At 37.7% G+C, this 25,457-nt stretch overlaps 1 long non-coding RNA gene and 1 pseudogene across 1 annotated transcript in view; both read right to left on the bottom strand.

Moving 5' to 3' along the window:
• The window catches only part of LOC122748594, a 697,255-nt gene that overhangs the window by 28,306 nt on the left and 643,492 nt on the right, over positions 1-25,457 (bottom strand). The gene's annotated exons all lie outside the window — the stretch shown is intronic.
• Positions 24,418-25,101, bottom strand: LOC122748589 (annotated as a pseudogene).

Below are 25,457 nucleotides of genomic sequence, written 5' to 3'. Positions count from 1 at the left end.
AAAATATTGCCAGCAGCTAGAAAAAAGGAATTCAAATACTGTGGAGTTACAGTAAGGATAAAACAAGATCTAGTAGCATCTACATTAAAGGATCAGAGGTCATGGAATATGATATTCCAGAGGGATTACAGCCAAAAATCACCTACCCAGAAAAACTGATTATAATCTTTCAGGGGAAAAAATGGGACTTCAATGAAAAAGAGGACTTTCAGGCATTTGTGATGAAAAGACCTGAACTGAATAGAAAATTTGACTTTCAAATACAAGACCATAGAGAAGCATAAAAAGATAAACAGGAAAAAGAAATCTTAAGGGATTTTAAAAGATTAAACTGTTTATGTTCCTACATGGAAAGATAATACTTCTAACTTATAAGATCTTTCTCAGTATTAGGGCAGCTGAAAGGAATATACTTAAACAGAGGGCACAGGTGTGAATTGAATATGAAGGGATGATATCTGTAAAACATTTATTTTTTGTTTAACCTTTTTTTTGTGGGCCAGGAAAGGTGGGATGGCTTATGTCTGGGGCTGGATATGGGCTCAGGGCCTCCTGGGTCCAGGGCTGGTTCTTCATCCACTGTGTCACCTAGCTGAATCATGATGACATCTTCAAAATAAAGTTAAGGGGTAAGGGGAATGCACTGGAAGAAAGGGAAAGGAAGACATGGACTGGGGAAAAGTAGTTCACATAAAAGAAACAAGAAAAAGCTTATGGAGTGGAGGTGAAGATGGGGAAGGAGTGGGGGAGTGAGTGAACCTTACTCTCATCAGAATTGGTTCAAAGAGGGAATAACATACACACTCAAGTGGGCATAGTAATATATTGTGCCCTAAGGGAAAGTGGGAGGAGAAGGAGATGAGTGGGGAGAGGTGAAGGAAGGAAGGACAGATTTGGGGAGGGGGCAGTAAAAAGCAAAACACTTTTGAGGAGGGATAGGGTGAATGAAGATAGAAAATAGAGTAAATATCAAGGAAGGGAATAGGAAGGAGGACAATATAGTTAGCAATAGTAACTGTGAAAGAAATGATGAGCAGGATGCTATCAGAAGAATTTATGAAAAATTCAATCCATCTACAGAGAAAGAACTGATGGTATCTGAATACAGATTGAAGCATAATTTTATTTGTCAGCTCCTCTTTCTAAAGGGATTTTGTCGATTTTCTTTCACAACCTGACTAATGATAAGATGTTTTGCATAACTGCACATATATGACTTATATTGAATTGCTGGATTTCATAGGGAGAGACAAGGAGGGAGGGAGGGAGGGAGGGAGGAAGAAAATTTAGAACACAAAGTTTTAAAATATCAATGTGAAAAGTAATGACGAGCAGGAGGAGTTCAGAGAAACCTGGAAGGACTTACATATACTGATGCTGACTGAGAGGAGCAGAACCAGGAGAACACTGTACACAGTAACAGCAACATTGTGTGATGAACAATGGTGATATATTTGCCTCTTTTTATCAATGTAATGATCCAAAAAAATTTCAAAGAACTTCATGATAGAAAATGTTCTCAACATCCAGAAAAAAGAACTGTGGTTTATGAATGCAGATTGAACCATACTGTTTCTACTTTGGGGTTGTTTTTCCCCCCTTCTTTTCTGAAGTTTTTCCCTTGTGTTCTGACTTTTCTTTCACAATATGACATGCAGATATATGTTTAATGTGATTGCACATATATAACATTTCTCTTTTGGGGAGGAGGGAGAGAAGAGAAGGTGGGAGAAAAATTTGTCACTAAAAATCCTATGAAAAAAAAAGTTGAAAAGAAAGTAATGCCATAATAAATTTAATAGGAGCATAAAAAAGAATGCTAAAAATTTTACATGTAATTGAGAAATATTTAACAAAATCAAATATATTTTTAAAAAGAACCAATTATTCAAATCATAAAACTGTTCACATACAAATGAGGGATCATCCTACATCTTTCTCAAGGTGATTTGTGTCTTTATATTTATGCCACAGTTAATTTTCTGTCCAGAACTGCTCAAATTTCATCTGAAAACTATATTTCTTCATACATATATTTAAGTAGTTTTTTCAATTTAAATAAAGTTATTTTCTTACATCTTTTAGGCATCAAGATGACCACCTTTAAACAATGTCAATATCTTACATCATTTATGAGTTGATTTCAGTCATTCTTTTTCACAAAAGTACATTTTTTGGTACTCTTTAGCACTAAACTTCTCCATATAAAAATGGCCTTAAAAGGGTCAGCACAAGATACTATATCACAAGGTTATTCTGAGGAAAAAATGAAATAATGTATCTGAATTTTCTTTTAAATGATAAAATCTCACATCCACGTGAACTATGATAAGGCCATTTTTCAGACTTGATAGTGTCTGATTCTCTAATGATGAGGAAGAAGATGAAATTCCCCCATCAAAACCTCAGGGGGATGTGATGGGTAAATCAGTTCTATGACATGCCCAAAGACATTCTCTTTGAAAGTGAAAAACAGGATTTCCTGAGTAAGGTGTAGGCTGAGTAAGAAGAAATGTTGTCATCCCAAAGGTAGTATAGCCTAAGGGCTTGTTATATTTGATGCTGTAAAACATCAAATTTTTTGTGCTGTGAAGTTGGTTATGTTGTGGATTTCCCCAAGCAATTTAGAAAGCAGACTTCCCAAAGTCTTATAAATAGATTTCAGTTTACAATGAGTGTGAAGAAAATCCATTTTTTAACAATAATTGAGAACAGAGATTCTAAGATTATTCAATCATAGATCTAGGGCAGCTGGAATGGACTATAGTGGTTTTTTGGTTAGGATTTCTAGTATTCTGGGGGATTTCATTTGGTGGAGGGTGGGAGACAAAGGAGATTTTTAAGTCAGAAGCCTCCTTAGTTGGTGAGATGTTAGGACACTGTCACATATGTATGTGTATATAAAGTTGAGGATAGACCCCAGGCTATGTTATATGTACCCAAGACAGTCTTTCTCAATCAGGTACAGTCAAGCCTGTTTCCTCAGAGTTTTTACCTGTATGACTGCTGAATAACCCTGGGGAGGTATGGTATGGGGGGGGGATATAGTATAGGCGAAGGCAAACCTTGGAAAAGGGACATCATGGTGAGGAGGGTCACTGAGGGTTGTGACCAATGGGTTTTCAGATGTTGGAATCCTAGAACTCCTATTTAGAAATTTCTACCTAATACTATTGATTTTATAGTGCCTTTAGGAGCAAAAACCTTTGGCTCTAACATATGGAATTTTGGAATATTACTGCAAGAAAGAGCACCACACTGAGTAAAAGAGAATATTATATTCGACAGAACAAGTGAGGGTAGCACAGAGGAGTGGGTAATATCCTGTGTTTGAAATCAGGAAGTTGTTTGTTGTTCAGTAGTTTTCCAGTCATGTCGGATTCTTTTACAACCCCACTTGGGATTATCTTGGCAAAGATACTGGACTAGTTTGCCATTTCCTTCTCCAGCTCATTTTGCAGATGAGGAAATTGAGGCAAACAGGGTGAAATGACTTGTCCAGGGTCACACAGCTACTTAAGTGTCTGAGGCTGAATTTTAACTAGTCTTTCTGATTCCAGGTCTGGAACACTATCCACTGGGGTACCTAGCTGCCCTATTCTTATTCATGTCTTTTCATAAATCAAAGGCTCTTCAAGCTAGAAGGGACCTACAAGGCCACTTTGCCTCTACCCTCTCCTTTTACATATGACAAAACTAAGGCCTATCAAAGGAAGTAAATACTGGAACTAACTCCAAATCCCAAATACTTTCCACTGCAAGGAATACAGTAGTCTCCCTGACCCACTAAACCAGTGGTATCAAACTCAAGTAGAAACTAAGATCACTAATCCATACATAAGGATCCCTGCTGGTGGTATATTGGCAATGCTAAAATGTAATATTATCTATGGTAATGTAATTTTATTTATTTTTTTAAATATTTCCCAATTACATTTTTTTTGTTTTTTTTGGTTTTTTTTTGTTTTTTTTTTTAGTAAGGCAATTGGGGTTAAGTGACTTGCCCAGGGTCACACAGCTAGTAAGTGTTAAGTGTCTGAGGCCGGATTTGAACTCAGGCACTCCTGAATCCAGGGCCACTGTGCCATCTAGCTGCCCCATCCAATTACATTTTAATCTGGTTCAGTCACTTTAGAGAGAATCATGGGCCACTTTCTTCCCCACTATGTAGCTCCGTTCTAAACAACTAAGCCCCAAGGAAAGTCAAAACCGTTGATTCATCCTGTCAGAGTACGACTTGAAACAAACAAATAAATATACATATGTATGTATGGATATATATATATATTTTTTTTTTTTTAAAGACCTGATGTAATATTTTTCCCACCAATGGGAAATTTGAAAATTAACTGGTCGCATGAGTCAGCAACAGTCCAGAACTTTGACCCTGGTCCAAGCTTCCCAATCTCTGTTCCCAGTCTGTGGTCCTTTTTGATCCATATAAGAACCTTATAAAATCCATCTCGCTTCACTTATTCCATCTCGAATGCCGGCAGCCTGCTCATTGTCTATCAACCCTTAAACTCCCATTATTTTTTAAGTATCTCTCCTCCGTTAAGCTTTCTTGCTTTACCTTCTATCTATTCCTGTCTTGTGCTGTGTTTGTTAGGCAATGTTTTACCTCCCAAACAGCCAAGTCAGTTTTACCCATCATCTGAGGTTTTGACTAATAATCTCAGCAGCCAAATCCATGTCTCAAGCTTAAATTTAGGGAATTTAGAACACAGAGGGGATCAGGAACTGCATGCTCCAAAGGCAGGGCTCTCTCTCATTTTCTCCAACATCAAGACTGTGACTAGGGGTCCTGCCCACTGGGCTTTTCCCTTGATAATATAAGTGTCAATTAAGGGAGACTGAAACTAACTTTTGCCATTCTAGACCTTTGTATCCTGATCTTTCCTAAATATGCATTAAGGCAACAAGACTGCCTTTACAAATTGTAGCATCACTGGTCTAGAGCTGGAAAATGATCCATTGATCATCTAGCTCAACAGCCTTTTCATTTTACAGATGAGGAAAATGAGGCTCAGAAAAGGTGAATTAGAAGTCACACCGCTAATGTCTCAAGTGGAATTTAAATTCAGGTCTTCCTGACTTCAAGTCTAGTACTCTATCTACTAGTTGTTGTTTTTGGACTATTTCACAAATAGCAGGAGAATTTTTAAGCTGACCCTCTGTTCTCTCTTGTTCTTATTACATGATTAACCCATCTCTTTGATGGTTATTCTTGGTGATGCCTTGTATGCTGCTCCTCTTGTGAAAGTTATTATTGATAAGATATTATGTCTTTTAGCAATATTATTTGATGAATAACCATGAATGACTTAACTATTCTTAGCAATACAACGATTCAAGACAATCCCAAAAGACTAATGATGAAGCATACTATCCACCTCCAAAGAAAGAACTGATATGGATTGAAAACAGACTGAAGCATGCTATTTTTCACTTTCTTTCATTTTTTGAGTTTTCTTATACAAAATGACTAATATGTTAATGTTTTACATAACTGCACATGTATAACCATATCTGATTGCTTACTGCCTCAAGGAGGGGAGAAGGGAGGGAGGGAAGGAAGAATAGAATTTGGAACTCAAAACTTCACATAAAATGTTTATTATAAAAAAGTCTGTGTCTTTGCCATTGTCCCTTGAGTCATTCCTATTTTTATTATGTTAAGATCATACTGTTTCATGATTCATAGTTATGTTACATTACCAGGAATTTTTTAAATTGCAGCTATAATTTCATCATATTGAACTCTCTATACATAAGTAGATGAACAAAACTGCTCTGAAATGTATACTTCTAGAGAGCTACCTGAGTCATTAAGAGGTTAAACGACTTGCCTATATATTTTTAATCTAAAAGATTGAAGTAGACAATATTAATCTATTAGTTATATTTGTTGCCTCTAAGATATTTTGTAGACACAAGATAAAGGTGGAATTTTCATATCTGATAGCAGAAAGGGCTTATATTTAGGTCCTGACAAGAATTGTTTGAATTAAAAACAAAACAAGAAAAAAAAAGCAATTTTATAATTGTTTCTAGGTTTTTCATTATTTTCTTTCAGTTGCATTGATGTGTTTTGATTTTAAATTACAAATAATTATAAATTACCTTTACTCCTATTAATATGAATATATGGATCACCTGGATTTGATGGAGGTACCTCATTATCCAAAAATATTTTTATGAAACCCTGGATTAATAGGAGTAAAATGTCCTTCAACTGAACTCCAAACTGAATTGAGATAGCTAGCACATAAAAGACCCTACCTAGTGACTTGTTTTCCCTCAGGATAGTAAGTCCCTATCTTATGATAACATCTGGGCATCCTCATCCTTGCCAACTCCCCCCCCCTTTTTTTGGAATCCTGTAATCTTATCATGATGCTTTGGTATTTCCTCCATACTTGTTATAACTGAAATTGTTAAGCTGCCTTTGCTTCTGTATCATAATATTGGAACTGACAACACCCTGTAATCAGTGGACAAAAAAACCCATATATGCCCTCAGAAATGTGGAGTTTCTGAGCTTCACTCTTAGGAGGGGAGTCTCTGCATGATCATGTGTTATATTTCTTCCTGGGACAAAATATTAAATTGTTATTATGTTTTTCCTATCCATTCTCTGATCTGGTTTCTGTGGGGTACCTACTTCTGGTAGGAGAGGCAGAAATAGCCTTCTCTGATCTGGGTGAACGAATTGTAGGAGATATTATTGATGTCTCTGACCTGTTTATTATCTTGTAGGAGGATGGGTATGAAAACTATATTTAATATTCAACACTCCTGAGAGGTAAAACAAGCAAAATTAATGATACAGTGACCTCATCTACAAGATCATACAATGTGTGTCTAAAGTATGTCTCATTTATCAATTAAAAAAATTAACAGAAATCTATTTTCTATTCCTTTCACCCTCTATCTCATTGGGAAAAAAGATAAAAGAAAAAATTCCTTCTAAAAACATGCATAGTCAAGCAAAACAAATTCCTTCATTAGCTATATACTAATGTGTATGTAAATATATAAAATATTTATGCATATGTATATGTAGATATATTTATATCCATATATCCATCTATGTAATCATTTTGCATTCCAAATTCATTACCTCTCTGTCACATTTCTTAGCATGTTTCATCATCAATTCTCTGAATGGTCACCATAAAAAGCCTTCAAAGTTATTTTGTCTTTACAGTGTAGTTGCTATTATATAAATTATTTTCCTGAATCTGCTTATTTTATTCACAGTTCATATAAGTCTTTATATGACTCTTTGAAATCATGTGTTTCAAATATCCTACAGAACTATGCCTTGGCATTTATTAACATTTTTCCTATTGCTCCTAAAACTACCAAAAACTCATGGCAGGTTTGGATTTGATTTGTGGACCTAATTAATTCCTTATTTATCATAGCACAATAATATTATTAATAGGCCACAATTTGTTCAGCTTTTTTCAATTGATGAGGATCCGTTTAGTTTCCAGAGTTTGTTGTTGTTGTTTTGCCACCATAAAAGAGTTGTGTTATATATATATATATATATATGAGGCAATTGGGGTTAAGTGACTTGCCCAGTGTCATACAGTGTTAAGTGTCTAAGGCCAGATTTTAACTTAGGTCCTCCTGAATCCAGGGCTGATGCTCTATCTACTGTGCCACCTAGCTGCGCCATGTTATATGTATTTTTGTACATAGTTAAGGCCCTTTCCCCTTTCTTTTATCCCTTTTGGGTATAGTCTTAGGCATAGCTGGGTCAACAGGCATGCACTGTTTAAAAATTTTCTGTTTATAATTACAAATTGCTTTCCAAAACGGTCCATCAATAGAGTATCAGCATGCCTGTTTTCAGTCAGTTCCTCCAACATTTGTTATGTTCCTTTTTGTCAGCTTTACTACTGCAATGGGTAGTAGTTCAAATTTTTTTAAAATGTACATTTCTATAATTAACGGTGATTTGTAGTATTTTTACAAGCAGCTATAGATAGTGTGAGAAAAAAATGACTCCTGTTCAATAATTCTCTGGAAGTCAGCAGTGGTGATGTGTCAAAGGCATATTTATTGTCATTTTCACAAGAATGTGATATAGTGGGAAAATGGGTACAGGGTTGATGGGGTTCTTGGGAATTCCTCTTTAAAGAATTACACCCTCTTGCACACAAAACGTAGTTAGAACAAGGTGATAGTTTATTTAGGAGCAAGGGAAGGGAAGGGGGGGAGGGAAACCATGAAAGAAATCCTTAGACTTTTCATGGGGAGATTTGGCATAAAGCACATGGCTCAGAGGTACCAAATCTCCTCGAACAGGAGACTGGAAGGTACTTTTATAGAGGCCTGATGGGGGTGGACCATCTGCCTGTGGAAAGTTCCTTTAATGAAGGTGGACCATCCCCCACTGGTGGTAGCTGGGGGAATTGGGTGAGGAGTGGAGGACCATCCCCCACTAGTAGTGACTAGAGGAATTGGGTGAGGGGTGGCTACGGATCCCTCTTCAGGACACAAAGGCTGCAGCCACACCCAAACTTATCTCCCCAGGGTAAGGGAGACCAGAATGAAGGGTAGGAATCCCAAACTAGCTCAGTCCGATTTGGTTCCTCTAGGCGTTATCTGTCCTCTGGTTTAGTTTCTCAAGGAGAAGATTCCTCGGTGTGCCCCAGAGAAATTCTGGGGTGCTCTGCGCCCCATGACAAATGGGCAACCCAGTGTTCAGCCGGTAGGTGCCAAAGATGGAGGCTCACAGGCCCTGTTTTATCCCCTAATCCCCAATGACCCCTTTCCTTTTTCATCACTGCTCTGATTACTCAAGGGTTACAATCTAAGGGAGAACTAGCCAAGTATTCCCACACCTCTGCCTCCATTTTCCCATCTGTGAATATTAGCATTTGGTGTTTGCTCCATTTTCTCAGGGGAAGTTTAGCCTCTGAATTAACTCTCATTGAGAGGAGACAATTGCCGGATTCCTCACAGATAGCCTGGATTTCTTCTCTTGAGAACTGAATTGCAAGTATTTGTAGCCTTAGACCATTTATCAGTTGGGGAATGGCTCTTTTTCTTATAAATTTGAGTCAGTTCCTTATATATCTCAGAAATGAGACCTTCAGAGAAATTTGCTACAAAGATATTTTTTCAGTTAATTTTCCCCTTTAAATCTTAGCTCAACTAGACTTTTTGTGTAAAATCTTTGTTATTTTATTTAATAAAAATATCCATTTTATGAGAATCTAGGCAACACAGTGGCTAGAGTGCAGGGTCTGGAGTCAGGAAGATTCATCTTCTTAAGTTTAAATCTAGCTTCAGACACTTACTATCTGCATGACCTTGGGCAAGTCATTTAACTCTGTTTGCTTCAGTTTCCTCATCTGTAAAATGAGCTGGAGAAAGACATAACAAACCTTTTCCATGAAAACCCCAAACAGGGTCACAAAGACTCAGAAAGGACTGAACAATAACAACTCCATTTTATCTTCTGTGATCTTCTCTATCCCTTGTCTGGTGATATACTTTTCTCCTTACCCATAGATTTGATAAGTAATTTTTCCCCCATGGGATTAAGTTGAAATAAGGGCTCTGGGGTCAAACTGCTTCAAAGCTACCCACAACTTTGTATCCTGGTCCTGTTTTTAGAGGTAGAGACTTTGCACACCTGGATATAGAATTGAATAGGTGTGAGTTGCAAGGTAACAACTCTGCATAGCTGTTATTAGCATTTCAAAAGGCTGTCTGCCAGGCTGTGAGACTGCTTTCACACTCTTTTAAATCTCTTTTCACACATCTCTGCCCCAAGCTTTTATCACCTACGCAGGGAATTGAAAAACTGTGAATTCCACAGCTAATAGCTCTGAGCATACCTGTCATTAGCATTTTTAAGGTGTCAAAGGTATCTTTAAGAAGTGTTTGTTTTGTACAAAGTGCTGTTTGAGTGTTTTGAGGCCTCAGTGAAGGCCATTTGTGCAACACGTGGAGAAGATGTTTTGAGGATTTCCCTGAATTGTCAGACTTGAGGGGGTGTTCATGCTTAAGGAGCACGTGTAATTTATAATTTGGAATAACATTCCCATATTAATGGGAAAACATGTTGGGGGCTCTCAACACTTATAGCATATATCCCATCCTACTATTTCTGTCCTCAGAACAGTCAAATATCAATTTGACCTCTAGGGGAAATACCTAAACATTTACCCACAGACAGGGCTTCACACCAGGAGTTCAATTAGCTAACTTGCTGGTATTGCTTTAGGTGGTGGAGTAGAAATGGATTCAATTACTAGATCTTCTACCTGCTGATAGACTACTAGGTCTGGAGTTGGAAAGAGCTTAAATCCAGTTTCAGAAACTTGTAGCAGTGTGACCCTCAGCAAGTCACTTGTCCTCTGCCTAAGTTTCCTCAAGCATAAAATAATATCACCTAACTCTCACAGTTGCAAGGATTAAATGAGATAATATTTGCAAAACACTTAAAAAGTACCTGGCATATAGTGGGTCCCTTCCCTGCCTTCCTCTCTGCCCCCTTTCCTTTTCCCTTTTCCACCTTCCTCCTTTCTTCATCTTCTTTCCCCCTTTCCTTGCTATCTGCAAACCACTTCAGTATCTTGGCCAAGAATACCCTAAATGGCACCATGAATGGTCAGGCACAACTGAAAAATGACTGAACAACAATCAAATGTTTAAGAGCTTTACAACTAAAAATGTTAGAGCTAAATGTCACTATTATCAAGCTACCCACACCTCCCCTAGAGTTACCTCTTAATCTTTTTCTTGTTCAGTATATTCTAACAGAAACTGAATTCTAGGAATGATTTATGACTCAATGGAGTATTGCAACTATGTAGTCATCTAAACAATGTGTTGAGGTGGATGATTTATTGAAATTATGGTAGAATGAGAGATGGTGACATGGCAATAATAGTGTCTGAATGCTTTATCTGATGTGTGATTGATAGAATTGGTTAAATTTCCCCCAGAGGGAAGAAGGAAGACATATAGATAGATAGAAACATCTTTATAAGTCCATTAAGTACAAGTCCTGTCAAAAGATCTGCAGAATTGTTATCTTTATCTAAGCAACTCATAACTAGTGTATTCACTAGTGGTGACTAGGTCTACTTAACCCAGATTGATACATCTGCACATCAATCTATCTGCCTCAGTTTAAAACTCCAAGGACCCTAAGTACTTTAGGCCACTTTGAGGCAAACTGAAAACTTCTAGACAGGTTAGATGCCTTACATGTTGGTTGTTTCATCTCTTGGAACTAGAATCAATGTTAATTCCCGTGGGACAGTGAAACGGTCAGGGAACATGTATCATCAATATCCCTTGCCCACTAGTTCTTTTTATATTTGTCATTGTCTTTGGGGGGGGGGCAAAGAGGGTTAAGTGACTTGCCCAGAGTCACACAGCTAGTAAGTGACAAGTGTCTGAGGCTGGATTTGAACTCAGGTCCTCCTGAATCCTGGGCCGGCGCTTTATACAATGTGCCACCTAGCTGCCCCCCCCCCAATTAAGTCTTTTAATTAAATCAACTGTGTGGGGGTCTCTTTTCCTCTCCTTTAAAATTCTAAATGAACTGATCTTATGGTTTATGCTAACCATACTAAACATAAAAACATAAACATATACTAATTCCATAGCTATATATCATGGGCTAGTAGGTAAGCCTTTTCATTAATTAACTCAATATTTCTTCAATTCATGATTCTAAACTGTTGTAACATACATTGATTTTATTTGAATTTTATTGTAATGGTTACTGACTTGACTCATCCAGTTACTATTTACTGAAATGCTAATATTTCTGAGATTATACTATGTCTCATAGGGTTATAGTATATGAAATCTGGAAAAGGAAAACTGTAGCCACTTTGTCTATTGTCTACCAGTTATAGAGGCAGCTGATGGGTGCAGTTAATTGAAGCTGAACTCAGAATCAGGAAGACCTGAATTTGGTTCTTGCTTCAGATACTTCCTGTGTGACTCTGGGCAAATCACTTAAACTTTCTCAGTCTCTAAGATCCTTGAATTCAAACCTATTCCATCATTTCCCTATATATCTTGAAGAGGCAGCATGGTGTAATGCAAGACAGCCAGCTTAAATTTAGGCAGACCTGGATTCAAGTATTTCCATTAATGCTTACTGAATGAGTGACCCTAGGAAATTAGCCTCTCATTGCTCCAGGTAGCTCTCTAAGACTAGAAATTGCAGAGGATGATCTGACCTGCTCTGGTAGAGAGAGTTTCCTTACCTAGGAATTTCCTACACCTAAAAAATCACATTATCCTCAGGGTAAAGAGAATAAATCACCTAACCATTTGACCTGTTCCAAAGACCTAATTGCAACAACAACTCTCATTTGCATAACACTTTGCTTTTAAGAAGACTTTCATGTACTTAGCTCATTAAATGTTAGTGATTCTTATGAAGGGCAGGTATTAGTATCCTTGTTGAAATTAGGAACCTACTCATCTGAGGTTAAGAGCTACTAAATGACTTGCCTATGGCCATATGGCAGAGCCTTTCAAATTGAGGTATGAAGCCCTAGGTTCATTTTTATTACACCCTAATGCTTCTAATATTGTGGTAGTAGGAAGATAGATAGACCTTACAAATAATTCACGAAAATGAATTTGGATTATTTGGGTAATATCATCATCAAAAATTGTTGATTGTATTAAGCACATATAAGTGCTATCGGACACAGATTATAGAGACAGCTATAAAAGACAAGGCTCTTAAAGACATCTACTCTAGCTCCTTTTACAGATGGGGAAATTAGGGTCCAGAGAGGAGGAATATTTTGAACAAGATGAAACAACTACAAAATGGCAAGAGTGGAATGCAAATCCAAGTGATTTGCCCAGGGTCACACAGGAAACATCTGAAGCAGGACTGCAAATCAAGCTCATTTTGTGGAGCACTGTAATCTTTGTGCTTTAAGAACTTGAAAGTACAGGCAGAGGCTGCTAAATTGATGTGAGTGGGGGCAGCTAGGTGGCACGGTAGATAAAGCACTGGCCCTGACCACAGACACTTGACACTTACCAGCTGTGTGACCCTGGGCAAGTCACTTAACCCTCATTGTCCCACCAAAATAAAATAAAATAAAATTATATGAGTGAATGCATGAAATACATCTTAGGTATTTACTATGTGCCAAACACTATGATAAGGGCTAGGTTATACAAATAAACCAAATAAGAAGGTCCTACCCTCAAGAAGCTTACATTCTAACATGGAAAGACAATACGTATAGCCAAATGGGGATGTTTTGGATAGGGACTAGAGACTGGAACCAAAGGGCAAATAATAAGTATGACCTTGCCAGCAATGATAGTGTTAATTTGATTCCTTTTCTCTGAGTTAGAGTTTGAAAGTAGGGAAGGAGGTTAGGATACATGCCCATGAACCACCATTTCACAAAACAAATAAACAAACCAAAAACCCCCGACAGAACATGCAATCCCAGGCTTGAATTATTGCCTTTCACAACAGCAGCACAGAAAGTCTGAGGATATGTTCGAGACAAGAGGAAAAAAAATTGGGTGCTTTAGTGATATTATTCTGAAATTAATAGCAGAGATGAATCTGGTGCTAATTTTAATAAGAGCTCCTGAATATGAGAAGGAAAAAAATATCATTGTAGAAAATAAAATTAGGGCCTGCATCTAAAAACCTGAGGGGATTCTTACAGTTCCATGAGCTACCCTATTAAAAACATGGTCTTTCTCTGTATGTTAACAGAATTGGCCTTAGAAGACTTGCCTGCCTCCTGGAAAGGCAGCCCATTTCAACCCCTATAGAATCAAGCACTTAGGATCTGATTTTCAAATTCCCCCCTTTTGCATTTGCATGGATGTTTTGCATTTGTTTGATGCTTGCATCTGCTTCCAAACAATGAGCAGTAATTTTAAACCTGTTTAGCACTCATTTAACCCAGATATTTCTTTTGTGACCATTTCACATGCATCTGGGATTCAGTGCAAAGAGGTTTTCCAAGAACAAAACAAGTGCAAATGGTGTTAACCAGCAGCTGCAAGAAAGGACCTTCAGAATCAAGAGCAAAACCCTGGGTGAAGTGTGCAAGCACCCTCCTTTTAAAAGCACTCTGGGGTATATGATGTGGAAAAAGGGTGCATGGGTAACATACCTAACTCTTGATAGATATAATACCACTGGGAGTGGACAGGTTGTCACCTGTGATTGTCATTTCAATAAATAGAGACCATTTGAAAGTTAGTTCAGCCCTTCTATCTGGAAGAGGTATATGGTCTAATGGTTAGAGAACTGGACTTGGGTTCTAGTCTTGCCTCAGACACTTAGGGGGGTGACTTTTGACAAATCACTTAACTTCTCATCCTCCATTTCCTCAACTATAAAATGGAGGTACTAACAGTACCTGCCTTAAAGGATTGTGCTTGGAATCAAATGAGATAATGCATGTAAAGTGCTTTGCAAACCTTAAAGCCTCCATAAATGTGAACTATTATTATCTGAGTTTAGTACTGAATGAAAGAAATAACTACAGTGATAATCCAAGAAATCACTTTGAAAGGAAATTAAATCCCTACCCAAAGCTAATGTATAACTACCAGTTGTTTTAGACATTCAGATAAATTAAGTCTGTGGTACTTTCTCTTTTTTCCTTTTCCTTTTGTTTGTTTTCTACTGGCTAATGATAACTTCACTTTAATTGACAAGAAAGTAACATTTTCTGGAGCTGAGAAGGAAGTTGCAGACTGGATCTGATGTCCATATTTTAAAAAGAATGACAACAATAAACTTTAGTTTACTATACAAATGATTTGTCTCATTTATGTATTTTTAGTGCCAGGTCCTAATACAATATCTAGGACATAGTAGGCACCTAATAAATGTTTGTAGATTGACTGATTTGTATATTCCTCAGGGATATACATAATAGGTATTTAATAAATATTTAATGAATGATTACTATCTTAGAGTTTCTTTAATACTTTTTTTTTTTTTGCAGGGCATAGGGAATTAAGTGACTTGTCCAGGGTCACACAGCTAGTAAGTGTCAAGTGTCTTAGGCCAGATTTGAAATCAGGTCCTCCTGAATCAAGGGCTGGTGCTCTATCCACTACGCCACCTAGCTGCCCCTGGAGTTTCTTAAAATAATCTTCCTGAAGGTAACCATAAGCTTCATTATTTATTACTCTATTCTCTGCAGTTTTTCAGTCTGGCTGTCCAAATACCTCCTCCATATCCCTATTCCATCCCCTTCTTTAAATCCTATTATAGATATTTCACTGGGCTGTTTTGCAATTCTCTGCATCATAGTAAAGTAAGCATATGACTTGTATGCCAACTGACTCAGTACTGAGAATACAACAAACAAGAAAATCAATGTCTTGACTACTTCCCTGTCCAGCCCCAATCCATTCCTTCATATCCTTTAATGATAGTGATGAAATACAGCTTCAGGGCAATTATGAAACTAGGGGCTCCCAGTATTTTTAATTTTTATTATTTAAGTTTTTATACTTTTTCCTCCCCACTCCTGGCTTTCATCTCCTATCAGGTTTCTTCTTTTTCTCAGTAGGAAGGTACTTATTTAGATTATTTAAATTCCTTAGTATGTAAATGTAATGGGGTAAATGGGGTCGGGGTAGGATTGGGGTTAGGGTTCTTGGGAATTCCTCTTTAAAGAATTACACCCTCTTGCACACAAAAGTAGTTAGAATAAGGTGGTAGTTTATTTAGGGCCAAGGGAAGGGAAGGGTGGGGGGAGGGAAACCATGAAAGAAATCCTCGGACTGCTCATGGGGAGATAGGCACAAAGCACATGGCTCAGAGGTACCAAATCTCTCAAACAGGAGACTGGAAGGTACTTTTATAGAGGACTGATGGGAGTGGACCATCTGCCTGTGAAAAGTTCCTTTAGTGAGGGAGGACCATCCCCCACTGGTAGTGACTGGAGGAATTGGGTGAGGGGTGGCTATGGATCCCTCTTCAGGACACAAAGGCTGCATCCACACCCAAATTTATCTCCCCAGGGTAAGGGAGACCAGAATGAAGGGTTGGAATCCGAAGCTAGCTCAGTCCGATTTGGTTCAGCTTATCTCTCTAGGCGTTATCTGTCCTCTGGTTTAGTTTCTCAAAGAGAAGGTTCCTTGATGTGCCCCAGAGAACTTCTGGGGTGCTCTGTACCCCATGACATAAACATGTAAGTAGTTATAAGTACATTCTCATGATCAGGTGAAACAACAGATTATGAACCTATTTAAAGTCTTTCCAACTTGGTTGGACTTCTGAGTATTTGCAATTCATTTGCATAGCCTTCCAAAAACCAATGTGACCACAAGAAGACTGGTCAGAGTAAAGCATTGTTTCAGAAGAATTATAGTTACACATAATCCTAAAGTCAGTAGAAAGACATATGGCGGGTATAAGTAGACTGCCATATTACCACTACTGACTTGTGACAGTGTAGTATGGAAGATATTATTAAGGCTGATCATTTAAGACAACAAAAGTATGTTGGTTAGATGTGGAAAAGTTATGAGAAAACAGGGACAAGAATTAAATATCATAAGAAGGTGTGGAGAAGTTGCAATCAACATTCATAAAAGTGTCATGGGCGCAAAACACCCCAGAAGTTCTCTGGGGCACATCAAGGAATCTTCTCCTTGAGAAAATAAACCAGAGGACAGATACCCCTAGAGAGGTAAGCAGAACCAATTTGGACTGAGCTGGCTCCACAATCTCCACCCTTCATTCAGGTCTCCCTTACCCCTGGGGAGATAAGATTAGGTGTGGCTGCTTCCTTTGGGTCCTGAAGAGAGAGAAGGCTTGAGAGATCCATAGCCACCCCTCACCCAATTCCCCCAGCTATCACCAGTGGGGGATGGTCCTCCCTCACTAAAGGAACTTTCCACAGTCAGATGGTCACCCCCCCCCCATCGGTCCTCTATAAAAGTACCTGCCAGTCTTCTGCTCGAGGAAATTGGTATTTCAAAGCCACATGCTTTGTGCCATACCTCTCTCCCCATGAGAAGTACAAGGATTTCTTTCATGGTTTCTCTTCCCCTCCCTTCCCTTGCCCCAAAATAAACTACCATCTTATTCCAACTGCTTTTGCGTGCAAGAGGGTGTAATTCTTTAAAGAGGAATTCCTAAGAAGCCCAAACCCCTACCCCTAACCCAAACCCCATACCCATTTTCCCCCATAACAAAAGGAATCCCCACACTAATAAAATTCCATATGTAACATAAAAAATAATTGATGAAATGTTTTAAAATATACCATAAGTCCTTTAGACTGGGTTTGTCAAGCAACTGGAGAAAGTTGTAAGCATGAGTCTTCTAATCAGTTTAAGGAAAGAAGATGAGGGCTGAACAAATATGATAGGAAAAACAAGGTGTCTAATATAAGAGTTTAAACTGAAAAGTAAGAATAAGCCCTGTAGTGAAGGGAACTCATTACCTATTGATGCAGCTTATTCAAGAATCTATAGTTTCATAGGTATGTGATTCCTTGTGTTCATGCAGATGACAGTTCCTTCTACAATTTAATAGTTGCTCTTCAAGTGTACGCTGGCCAAAAGATTCATCTATTTTTGACTATTTGGTGATGAGTCTCTTTGAAGTCTCTGAATTGGACAGGTCCTCAGATAATAGATCTACAATTCATTGGGGGTCCATATTAGCTTGTAGGATCTGATAGAATTTGTGCTTTGGTAATACAGCTTTAAGAAATCCCATGCCCTGAGCCATTGGAGTAAGACTTCAATGGATAAATATAGGGCCTCTGAGTTGAAAAAAATAAAACTGCATACAAAATCATGAGGAATTAACATGATGAATTAGCAGCATCCTTTTGATGTAAATGAGGAAAAGTGATAGAACAGACGAAAAGAAAGCACTCATTGGCCCAAGATCACATAATGATCAAACAGAGAAGCCCTTTAGTCTCTCTTTTCTTAAATTATGCAACTGCATGAGCTTTCATAAATCAAACCCCCCTATGATTAATATTGCTATAATCCAAATCACTGTATGGTAAAAAAAATAATAAAAAAGGTTCTCAGGCCCTATCTGATGATTCCCTTACCATATTTTGAATAAAATCAGACATGACCAGATTGCGGAACAAAAAAAGAATTTCGAAGCCTCTTGAAATTCATTGAAACTGTATTTTGCCTACATCTTGAAATACGCATCTTAAGCACAATAGGGACAAGCAGACAAAAGATCCCCCTTATGTATTTATATTTCTTTAGGCTCAATCCCTGAACCAAACCCACAGCTTCCTTTCCAGTGTTTTCATTGCTTCCTTTCTCTCTTCTCTAAAGTTGTTCACTTTCATAAAGATCTAGTCATAAAAACTATTACAGGCAAATTTTTCTACGTAAAAACCTGTCATTGTTCAGCCTTAGAGCTTAGATCTTAGTCTTTCCTTTCAATTACATCTACCACCATTCTAGTATCAGACTTACCACAGCCCTAGATGACTGCATTAGGCTCCTATCTATTCTTCCCCCTTAAGTATTTATGTTCACACTAATCATTCTTTCTTTCTTTCTTTCTTTCTTTCTTTCTTTCTTTCTTTCTTTCTTTCTTTCTTTCTTTCTTTCTTTCTTTCTTTCTTTCCTCCTTTCTTTCTTTCCTCCTTTCTTTCTTTCCTCCTTTCCTTCTTTCTTCTTCTTCTTCTTCTTCTTCTTCTTCTTCTTCTTCTTCTTCTTCTTCTTCTTCTTCTTCTTCTTCTTCTTCTTCTTCTTCTTTTGGTGGGGAAATGAGGATTAAGTGACTTGCCCAGGGTCACACAGCTAATAAGTGTCAAGTATCTGAGGTCAGATTTGAACTCAAGTCCTCCTGAATCCAGGGCCAGTGCTTTATCCACTGCACCCCCTAGCTGCCCCCACTAATCACTCTTACACACTAATTTCACTATGTTATTCATTATTGCAAAACGATGATGACTCCTTATTGTCTAAAAGATATTCTGGCACAGGGGATGAAATGTTAGACCTGGAATTAGGAAATTCTGAGTTTAAATCTCTCTTCAGACACCTGTACTAATTTTATGATTAGGTAAGTCACTTAATCTCTATAAGCCTCAGTTTGCCTACCTGAAAAACTGAGATATTAATAGCACCTACTTTGCAGGGTTTTTGTTTTTTTTTTAATGAATATCAAATGATACAATTAAAAAATAAAATAAGAGCATTTTGAAAACCTTAAAGTATTGTAAAAAGGTTAGCTATTATTATCTTCATGGCATTAAGTACAAATTCCTCTATCTGGCTTTCAAGGCCCTTCAAAAAATGGATTCACATGACCCTTCCAACTTTATTGCACTGGAAGGAATGATGGAAGGAAGGAAGGAGGACCGAAGGAAGAAAGGAAGGAAGAAAGGAAGGAAGGAAGGAAGGAAGGAAGGAAGGAAGGAAGGAAGGAAGGAAGGAAGGAAGGAAGGAAGGAAGGAAGGGAGGGAGGGAGGGAGGGAGGAGGGAGGAAGAGAGGAAGGAAGGGACAAATAAATGAAGGAAGAAAAGGAAGGAGAAATGGAGGGAGGAAAAGAAGGAAGAGAATAAGGAAGAGAAGAGGCATTGAACAGTTTTTAAAATGACAGAACAAAAGGAAAGAGAAAAAAATCGTAAACAAGGACAGCTTTGAAAGTCATATGTTGAATTTATTATATATTTTACAAGAAAAGTAAGCTGTACAAAATAGAGATTAGTGATTTAATGTTCAACCCTTAATTTCAGTTCTGCTGTGTATATGGAAATGCTTATTTTGTGTTTAATTAAGTTCAGAAATTTTAGAAAACACTCAAATCATATATATACATGCATAAAATATTATATATAAATCTGTTTTAAATACATATATAAATATAAATGCTAACACTAAAAATCCTTAAAATGTGAGTTATTATATCAAATTCAATATTATAGAAAACTTTTTTTCCCTTAAGGCTACTGAAGTACCTCAGCAATTTTTTTTTTTTGTAGAAGAAAAACACAGTAGGAGTTGAATAATGCCAGGGAATCTTGAAGTGTTTGCTTTGTTTTTGGAGTGTGTGCATCACAGATTACATGTACCTGATCTTGAGTGGGATGACTAGCAGCAATATTGATACTCTCAGGTTGCCTGAAAAGATAGAAATTATACTTTGGATCTGAGATTTGGGACTAGAAGGGGCCTTGAGCCATTGTCTAGTCTAATACATTCATTTAAAAGATAAGGAAACTGAGGATTGGAGGGGTCAAAAGACCAAGGTCACACAGTAAATAGCAGAGCCAGGATTCAAACCCAGACTCTTAGACTAATAAGCCAGTGCTTTTTCCATTATACTACACTGATTACTGGGATCATGAGTATAGATGAGTTTTGAGAAGGATTAATTATAAGAGAATAAAGAATTGAGGGAAGAGATGGGATGGGGGAAAAGTTGCCATCACATAATGTTGACTAGCTTGATCAGTGCCTAATGATTATCCAATATGTATCTGAAATCATAATGTTGCCTTGATTGGATTTATGCTACTGTGATTCTAAGTTAACCTTCAGGTTACTATTATGTTTTGCTACACGCAATCTATTCTATAGCCAGAATCCTGTCCAATGTAATCTGCAAGATGCCATATCCATAAAATCATAAATTCTTGAAAATTATAAGCACAAGAAGTCTTTTTTATTATTAACATAAGAATAATAAAATAGCTATCATTTAAAATGTGCTTTAAAGTTTATAAAATACTTCATATGTGTTATCTTATTTGATACTCACAAAACCCTGTAAATAATAGGTGTTATTATTATCCCCATTAAACAGAAGAGAAAACTGAGGTTGAAAGAGGTTAAGGTACTTATCCAAAGTCACACAGCTATAAAGTATCTGAGAATGAACTTAAACCCAGACCTTCCTGAATCCAAATCCAGAATTCAATCTACTATGTTACCTAGATGTCACATGGAATGAATGTTACTACACATAAGCATACATTTCATACTGTGCACTGAAATGCAGCATGAAGATAGCACACTTGATGGGAGAAATCTCATGAACCATATTTTTCTCTGAGCTAAGCAAGAAAAGAAAAGAACAAACAGGGAACAGAGCTGGAACAGGAAAAGGGAGGAGCGTGGATTAAGACAGACAGTAGAGGATAGAAGGAAAGAGTCGCAATCAAAACAAATATTAAGTATGGATGGCTGATTATGAAAGACAGGAAAAAAAAGAGAGATAAAGGCCAGGGATCAGACCTGAGCCTGAGTTGAGCAAAGAAGGGGAAGGGAGAAGATAGGAATCTGACGGTTTCAATTCCTGACAACTTAGAGTGATTTCATTGCCATTTCCCTCCTCATGTGATGCGTAGCATTTTTAAATAATAAAAGCAATAAAATTACCTTACATTGATATAGAAATTGCATCTGACAAAATATAGCATTCATTTATGTTAAAAACATTAAAAGTACAGGAACATGCCTAAAGGGCGATAAAGCTGTGCATACCCTTTGACCCAGCAATACCACTTTTGGGTCTTTTTCCCAAAGAAATCATGGAAAGGGGAAAGGGACCCACATGTACAAAAATATTTATAGCTGCTCTTTACGTGGTGGCAAGGAATTGGAAGTTGAGGGGGTGCTCATCAATTGGGGAATGGCTGGACAAGTTGTAGTATATGAATACAATGGAATACTATTGTGCTGTAAGAAATGATGAGCAGGAGGAGTTCAGAGAAACTTGGAAGGTCTTGTATGAGCTGATGATGAGTGAGATGAGCAGAACCAGAAGAACATTGTACACAGTATCATCAACATTGAGTGTTGATCTACTGTGATGGACTATATTCTTCTCACCAATGCAATGGCACAGAAGAGTTCCAGGGAACTTTTGATGGAAGAGGATCTCCAAATCCAAGGGAAAAAAAAAAAAAAAGAACTGCGGAGTATAGATGCTGAATGAACCATACTATTTCTTTTGTTTTTGATGCTGTTGTTTTTTTCTATTTTGAGGTTTTTCATCATTGCTCTGATTTTTTCTCTTATAACATGACTAATACAGAAATATGTCTGATGTTATTATGTGTATATATGTATATATATAACCTATATCAGATTACCTGCTGTCTAGGGGAGGGGGGAGGGAGGGGAGGGAGGGAGAAAAATCTGAAATTGTAAAGCTTGTATAAACAAAAGTTGAGAACTATCTTTACATGTAACAGAAAAAAAATACTTTATTAATTAAAAAAAGTACAGGAACACATTAATCTTTCCATAATATGACAAATAATAAATAGCTATCTAAAACAAGCTGCTTATATTCATAATAGAATATAAGTTGTCCCAATAAGATCAAGGGTAGAGCAAAGATATGTATTTTTACCTCTATTTTGTGTAGTTCTAGAAATTCTGACTAAGGCAATAGGACAAAAAATAATTTAGTGGGATCCTAGATTAGAAAGGAGGCAAAATAATTCCCATTTCTAGAGAATATGATTCTTTCTTTATGTAATAACTAGTGATTCAATAAAGATATTGAAATAATAACTTCAGGAAAGAGCGAGATTAATAAACCAACCCACTAAATCACTAGCCTTCTATATATGGTTAACAAAACCCAATAAGAAGAGATTGAACAAAAAGAAATTTCAAATAAATATAAACTGCATACAATAAGTCAGAGTTAACCAAATAAGATACACTCAACATTTATATGAATACAGCTACAAACTGACCTTAGATATATCAAGACTGAAATAAAATTCATTGCTTATAGTTGGGACATATCAATAAAATAAAGATGATATTACTACCAAAATAATTCCTCATATCTTAGATAAAGTCTAATAGGCAAGATATGAATCAGTAAGCTAACCACTTGTTGACAAGTTCTTTGATCACGGCTACCTAAGGAACAAAGGAAGATACATGTCCCTTCAACTTGTTTTGCAATGATAGTGGCAGAATAGAAAATTATTGGATGGTGGTAAGAACCATGCACTTCTGAAACTGTCTTCAAATATATTAATTTAGCTATTGGTATTCCTAATGTGATATCCTTATCTACTGGTCTGAAAGTGGACATCCTACAGAAATAAGGAAGTAAGGAAGATTGTATTTTCTCAAGTTACACAGCTAAAATGGGCCAGGGCTGGGATTTTAATCCAGGCCTTGTTATTTCAATACCCTATACTGCAGTTGTGGTTTCCAAACATTTTAAGGGAAAAAGCAAAACCTTCACACTTTTCATGAAAATCTGCAAATGATTTTCTTGGTTAATTATATTTATTCAGTATAATTTACTATCACCCTATACCAACATATGAACTTTAAACATATGATAAATTACATAAAAATATTTATTAATACTTGAGATCATATTTGTTTAAGGTAAAAGACACTTTACAGACTACTGAAACTAACTCCCTTATTTTACAGAAAAGAAAACCGAGGCCTGGGGTGGTTGAGTCATTGAGTTACAAACTCAGGTAGTAACAGTTAAAAGGAATATTTTGGTATCTTGACACTTACTAGCTATGTGACCTTGGGCAAGTCACTTAACCCTCACTGCCCCACAAAACAAAACAAAACAAACAAATAAAAAAAGGAATATTTTAACCAGGTCTTTCTGAAGTAAAGTTCAGTACCCTACCTACTTCTCCGCTACCTCCTGTTATCATCCTTTACAATTTTTGCATTAGTAAATAATAAGCTGGCAATAAAATGATAATATTAACGTGATGAGTGGGCTTTTTAGAAAGCTTAGTATTTATTTAACAACCTTGAAAATACTATGTAGCTTTTCACTCAGGCACCTCCATACTAGTGATTACTTGTGAAATATGCTATGTGTCCAAACTGAACAAATACATTTTTACTAGTGCTTATAGACCTGTGTTTTGTCTTGACATTGATTAATTTATGTCAGTGCAGAGTTCAATTAAATTTCTTCAATATTATGTCATTTTCATTAAGATACCTGTCAATTTTATTGAAAATTAAAATTTGTATCAATTTTTTAAAAATATCAAAATAGATGCTTTATTGGGTGGTGATTACAACACTAACATTCCTCTGAGTCCACCACCTTTCCTGACCGCTTCTAGCCCAGTACACCTGCCTTAAATCCCCTACAGGTCAATCAGCCCATTTCATGTTGTAGAATCTCTTGCACAGGGGGAAATCTGTCCAGTGTGTCCCGGCCTGCTTGCTCTCTTCCCAGACGAATCCCTTTTCGTCTGACTGCTCCTCTCTGAAAGATATGCACAGTCTGAGCCCAAAGGTCTCAACATCTCTATGAGTTGAAACATGATAGCCAGGAGCTGTACCCGTGTGTCAAGGAAGTTTGCTGGTGAAGGACTGGCTGGCCTAGAGCTCCTTGTATCTTCAGTGGTCTGTTGGGGGGGACACAGAACCAAAAGAATCCGGCAATCTCACTTTATAAACTGGTCCAGGAACTTGAGATGTACCTGGCACTGGGGAGTAGCAGCTGGAATGAAGTGGCCACCACGGTGAGAGAGAGTGACCGGCGCAAAGAAGCAGGTGGCTCGTTGGAGGCTTTCCTGAGTAGGGCTGACTTTATCAGTCTCTCCTAGCACGGGCAACGAAGGTAGCAGCAGGGGTGCCTGCTGGAAAGGTAGGGTGACTTCGGAGCCTCTTGGCCGAAAATCAGAAACCAAGACGACAAATCAAGGGAGGGGAAGCGGAGGTCACCAGCCTGCTCCAGGGCACACACTAAGGCTGCTGCTAATGCCGCCCCTGACTAAAACCAAGGAGTCCGTCCAAGGGGCCGTATCTGGCCATCGCTTGCCCAACCACCTCTAAGACTTCCTCCAGTCACCAGCATTCGTCGGGCTCTTCCAGGGAGGAGAACGCGGCTGCCTCAGGCTCTGAAAACCACCAGCCTTGAGGTTCTTCTGGGGGACAGGGGACAAGGGACAGGGCCCATCCTAGGTGGCTGGCTCTGGGATGGGATGCGGACCGCTGAGGTACAGGAGCTCAGCACGGCTCCGCAGCGCCTTCCTCAGAGATCCGGTTTTCTCGCGGAAGCCGTGCTCGCTCTGTCTACTAAAGCCGGCCAGTCACAAAATCAACAGCAAACGTCGTGGTTCCGACATGGTGACCCACAATACTGAGAGCTGGAAGCCGCTTGGCCTCGAGTAAGTCTCAAGTTTCTGAGGACGGATTTGAACGCAGGTCCTCCTGAATCCAGGGCTGGTGCTTTATCCAATGCACCACCTAGCTGTCCCCCATACCTTTTGTTTTATCCACTTTCACTTCATGCTAAGAAAAATTTATTTGAAAAAATAGTTGACATAGGGTCAATTCTCCTTACTTTATATTATCAAGAAGTGAAATTATTCATAGCTACTTTTCATATGATTTGCCAAACATTATTTTGAACATTTCTGTAGTGAAGCTAGCATTAGTTTCTCCTCATGAAGTCAAATGAAGGTTTTAACACTTAGAAAAT

This window comes from Dromiciops gliroides, chromosome 3 (genome assembly GCF_019393635.1).
Source record: "Dromiciops gliroides isolate mDroGli1 chromosome 3, mDroGli1.pri, whole genome shotgun sequence".
Lineage (NCBI taxonomy): Eukaryota > Metazoa > Chordata > Mammalia > Microbiotheria > Microbiotheriidae > Dromiciops > Dromiciops gliroides.
Note: the sequence above shows the minus strand (reverse complement) of the source record. Positions and strands in the feature narration are given on the sequence as shown.